We start from the raw sequence: 6036 nt of genomic DNA, 5'->3' as shown, positions 1-6036 counted from the left end.
ACACCAACAGATTTTTTGTACTTGTAGTCTTTGCACAGTTTGTACTAGAATCACAGAAGTCTTTACACTAGTCCTAGCTATCTTATTTTCTAAAGAAGCAGCCTCTGTCATGAGTTTGAGCCAGTCTGTACACTCTGGTCTGTGTGGTCAATGCAGCCTGACTGCTCCAGTATAATCTGTTAATGCTAGCCCAGATTATATGTCAGTGAACCCTAGTGACATGCAGATTTACATTCCCTTACAGACACATTTATGGGGATTCAGGTTGTTGAATACATAGTTTTTTAGCACCTCTTACCCAAAATGGTGGCATATGGGGGCAACCATAGAAGATTATATTTCTGGCATTTATTTTCTTAGTTTATGACCATTTAAACATTGAGGGGTGCAAAATTAATATATTTTTTGAATTTTGTTAGTATTTATCTAACTTTTTGCATTCTTTTTATCATACCATGGCTCTTCCTCGAAATCACTATCTAAATGTCTTTGTCATTTTAATCTTAGACTTTCACATAGTCCAGTGTGAGTATTAAGGAACAATTTTTGTTTAATATTGATGCGGATTGCAAGTAATTTTAAACTGTAATTATTTTTAAATAACCCCTCTATCAATTAAACTAATTGTTATTTGAGCCCCTTAAGCAATTCTGTATATTTGAATCATTGTTGCATCTGTCTATTGATTTAAAGTCACGATGTTGTATTCATGTCATCTTATTTAATATCGTCTATTCTGCTCAGGCTGTATGTTTTTTAGCATAAGTGTGTATTCTCCTATCCTCCCTGATCATACTCTTAAACTGATAAATGGCATGAAGTCGAAAAGAAAACTTGATTTTTTAATGATCAATTCTGTCTGCGCTTAACAGTTTAATGTCCACTTTAATGTCATCTAAATGAGGCCTGCTATGTCAAGGAGATTATATAAAGATATTCATGTAGTATAACTCCCTGCTATAGACTCTACATGACCTGATTAATGCAGATTCCAGTATGTGTTGTATGTATTTTAGCTATTTTAGAGATGTAATTTTGTCCAGGTATCCTCTCATGGCTAATGCAACTTCTGATTGCCGCTGATGTGGAGTGGTACACTAATGAGTATTATGGTTTTCAATTGAAAACCTTTGTGCCACTGTATTGCCCCCGCTTAATGTAGATCACCGTGATGAATACCCATCATACTTTATGATACTTTAGCACATTGTCACTAAATGAAGGCTGCCAGGTCAATTTTCAATTTTTTCCCTCTCCACATGATACAAGACAAAACCTTGGAACCCTTCACATCTCTAATTCAGATTGATTGAATCCACTCGTGGCCACAAGGGGCCTCATCTCACTGTAGTTTTCACTGCTTTTTCTGCTGTGAGTGCACATTTCACATTGCGCTGCACAAACTCAGCCGACCGACCTGCTAGTGGGAAGTGGCATTATTTTTTAGTAGGCACATGAGTTTATGTGCTTTGTCATTAATTCCATGACTGTGTGATAGAGCCATCGTCAACGTGTGGATGCACCCACCCCAGCCTTCACATGTCCGCTGCACCAGGAGAACAAACTGGTGTGGATGTAGGTTGTTTGGACGATCCGCAGGCCTCTGTGCGGTCGTCAGGAGGTTGTGAGAGCCCTTTTGCTCCGTCAGACCACACAGTTGAATTTGCACAAGCTTAATTATTCCCCCCACAGTTCACACTAAGTCTGTCCTGGGCCTTCCTGTCCCACTGCACCTGTCTGCAAATACTCAAAAGTATAAAGGAGATTGTTTGATTTAAAGGAAAAGCTTGGCATTTTTGGAGTTAGACCAGTGGCCAGTTAGAAAAAGATATAGTCAGTTCTTACACTTCATTTTTGTACAAGTTAAACAACAGAGATATAAGGTGACACCGGATTAGAGGGACTGGTATGTTGATTTTGTTAGCTTTGGAGAGATGCAGGTCAAACGAAGTTCGTGCCTAGACTCATGTACTCGCCAATAACAATTCCAGCATTTTATGCAGTATCGGAGGCATTTCCCATATTATAGCTATCGATACAACACTGTGGGCAATGTATTGTAGTAATATCGTATCATGATGAGATCTCTGTTAGTCCCACCCCTACTGTTTGGTAAATTGTAACAATCTTCAGACTGAACTTTGACTCTAAGGTTGTGATCTTACCTGAAAAATCTTGTTACTATGCTTGATTTCTTTTTTAACTCAATCATCAGAGCCCCTGGGCTCAGGATGGTGTGTTCTCTTCTGAATACGGCTTAAATTATTTGTTGATCATGAAGTACAATTCTCTGTTAAAACAGGTCCCTTCTTGTATTTAAGATACTTTATAAGATAAGATGAGATAAGATAGAACTTATTAATCCCGAAGAAATTCTTGTGCCAAAAAAAATTACAGTACAACCAGTACCAACCAGTGAATTCTCCAGGTCAGGGTCACTAACTGGGCCCATTTAAAAAAAAAAAAAAAAAAATTGAGAATAAAAACAAGAGCGTATTAAATATTAGTGAAATATAATAGTATTGGCAGTGGTATTGAAAGGTAGTTTAAAAAAAAAGTAATATTGCACCTGATAATCAACGTAATAATACAGATGATGTTAAATGTTATATTGTATAAGATAATCATATGATATTGAAAAGTAGTATTGTACATAAGCATTACGGTAAATATTCTAAAGCTACATGTTGGGTTAATAAATAGAAAAAAAACAAAGTCACATCCAGGCTGAGAAGTGCAATATTCAGATTCAACACGTCTATTTCTGCTCATTCTCCCTCTGCAGTCGATCAGCCATTCAGATGCAGTAAATTGAAGTCTAAAGAAGGCAGCGCACTTTCTCCTCGAGTCGAGGCCATTACAGTGGATCCTGCAGTGGGCCCTCAGTCGCTGAGCTTTTGTAAAGGGGACACAGTCTGTCTATTATGTAGTGTCAGAGTGGAGATGTGGGAGGTTGATTTATGTCTCAAACTGTCATGAGTTTCAATCTCCTCTCTCTCACTTTTCATATTTCACAAGAAAAACAGGGGGAGGAACATCCATTAATGCTGGCGTTCCCTTGCTTTCCCCTATCATGTTTGAGCATGTTTAATCATGCAAATAATTGCATGTAAGTTACATTAAAGCAGGCAGAAAGGCCTGATGCCATTATCCGGGGAAATGACAACAACAGTATCGAGCTTGACTTGAATATTTGGTTTCACCTGTTGGCATTTCTGCTACTGTTACCTTATGGCGCCTCCACATCTCTCCTCTGAGGCAGACAGTCAGGGAGTTTTGGACCGGAGCCCAGCTGTACTGAAGGACCTGCTGAACATGATACCTGTGTGGAGGAGCTCCAGCGTCTTAGCCCCCAGGTTCCCAGGAGAGAGCCAGGCAGGAAAGGTGGAGTCCCCCCCCCACCCTCAAACACCCCCCCACCCTCCCACCATCACTGCTTTTCTTATCATGTTCCCCTTTCTTTTGTGCTCCTTGCTTTACCCGCATACCCCGAGGCTACTGAGCCCCCTCTTCGCCGTCAGTGAACCTGGCCGGTCCCTTTTCTCTGCTAAATGAGTCCTCTTTAAGATAATGTTTGATGCGCTGACAGCCAGAACCAAAACAGTGTAAAAGAAACCGAGTTTGACATCTTTTAATTGTGCGTCAGAAAGCAGAGATTGTGGTTTCTTGCACTGCTTTCAGATCATGCTGCTGATATGGTAATTTGCTCCAGTGAAGGATGTGATGAAAGTGGTGGTGTTGATAGTTTAGTTGTAGAGGTCCCTGGAGTCCAGTCTGCTGGTTCCCCGCTCCATAAACATGCCACGATTCCTCTAGCAGCGCTTGTTCAAACAGTATTTGTTTCAGTAAATTGCTTTCATTGTTGGTAAAAATAAAATAGCGCCAAAGGTTTTATTTTCAACTAAATGTTTTCACACAAGAAAATCTTTAATCTCCTTCGATCAACAGACACAAGTGTTCATTGTGAGTTGGAATAAATGGCAGATGTGCATGAAATGATTAAGTCCTGGGAGTAAAAGTTTCTTTTTTTTTCTTCTTTTTTTTTGTCTTTTTGCAATATTCATGGTAATTGATTTCCATCTGTGTACGACCAGCGCTCGTGTTTGTGATTGCATCTGTCGGTTAAATGATTTGGGATCATGGTGCACTTCAAATTGAGCGGATTTCTATTCAGATGACATGAAAATAGATCAGTTAGTGTGCATAAAGCACTGGATTTTGTTATGGTGATTGACAGCGCGTGACGAGACTTGTTATTTTTGTCAAGAGTGATGCATGTTTGCAGAAATAATCCTGAGACGATGCAGTTTAATGAAAAACTTGATTAATTTTGTCCTTTTTACCCTCCCTTCTTTCTTTCTGTTGTGCTTCTTTTTAATTGACTTGAACAAATTCAAATGACCTTATGCTGTTTGAGTCATCGTACTGCCTGCAGGCGTCAATGACTGGAGCCTGCTGTGCCATTTGGTTTTCATTTACTGTGTTTACTATGTGCGCTACTAAAATATGACATCTACCAGGAAGTTGGGCTGTTTGTTGAAAATCCATGGAGGACTAATTTTCAATGTGTGCTTTAAATAAAAATTAGTTATGAGTTATTATTAACTGGAAACATTCATGTGTCACAGCATGGAGGATTTCATTGTGGAGTTATTTCTGTAAAAAAATCAACAGAAAACATTAACAGTGCGCTTTTTGTTTTGATCTGCACATGAATGACCTTCTTGACGACTGACGCTGACTTCTCTTGTACTGCGTGCCCTGCCTGCGTATTAATCTCTTAAATGAGCCATGCTGTGGAATTGGATGAACATGTGCTTTTCTAGATGTAGTTTTCTAATTAAAACTGTCCCATTAGGCCGTAATTGGTGCTATCTGAGGCTGGGACGGAGCCGTATGGGAGGGGAACGAGAATTCAGACTGAGATGGTATCGCAGCTGGGGAGACAGGAAGCCTCTGTGTAATCTTGTCAGGTTGGAGATCGAGGCTGAGATCGAGCCAACTGGACTGAACCCTGCTTGTCTGCTGCTGCTGTTACTGTACTGTAGCTTACAGAGTGAGTGTACTGAACTGCTGTGAACTCCTCTGATCTTTGTTGTTTCCTCCAGAGCCTGGATTTCACTTGGCTGTTACATGTTGGAATATTTTCAATTTTGTATCTGAGGAGAGGGCAACACTTCAGTTAATTGGTCATAAGGCCTTTGTAAGTCTTTATAGAAACAAATCACAATGTTTGTTTACAATAACTTCCGGCATTAGGCATTAGCTTACATATAATTTATTGCCTTTTTGCATCATGTTATTTCAAAGTGTACACATCTCATTTATATAAAATGCATGTTTAACGCTTCAATATTTAACTTTAGTTAACAGACCTAATTCACCTGTTGGACTGCAGAGTAAAGAAAATGAGAGCTTGATTTTATCTAAAACTGGCAGTTAGTCCGAGATGTTGCTGTTGTGTAGATATCAAAGATGCTAACAAAGCAACACAGTACATGAAATAAGCACAGCAGAAAAAACAGATAGTTTGGACCATCACGTTTTACTAGATATCTTTAAACGTTATATTTATGGCTGAAAATAACAGCAGAAACAAGCAATATATATATTTTAACAGTGATTTGGTCTTTAAGATGCCTTGACATGGCATCATAAACACATTTATTGTTAGATTATAAGACAACAGTTTTAAAAAGTTTATATATTGCTTTAGAAAATAAATAAAAGCCTAAAATTTCTTATAATCGTTTATAATTGCATTACAAACACATTAATTTAGTCTAACTAACTAAACTGTTATGTCATTGTTAACCTTTGCTAAGCTTTGTTTCATTATGAAGAATACATAATTTATATTGTATTTATTAACAGTTAATAATGCTTTTTGCAGCTACCAGCTCTAAAGCAAGAACAAGAACAACCTTATTAAGGTTAATAGATACTTCATTAAAGCACCATTATGTAGATATTGACATTCTGTGCGATTTGGCGCCCCCCCCCAGTCTCTGAGTGCAACACCACTGTTGTCAATAC

This window comes from Pagrus major, chromosome 9 (assembly GCF_040436345.1).
Source record: "Pagrus major chromosome 9, Pma_NU_1.0".
NCBI lineage: Eukaryota > Metazoa > Chordata > Actinopteri > Spariformes > Sparidae > Pagrus > Pagrus major.
This window is presented reverse-complemented; position numbering follows the sequence as displayed.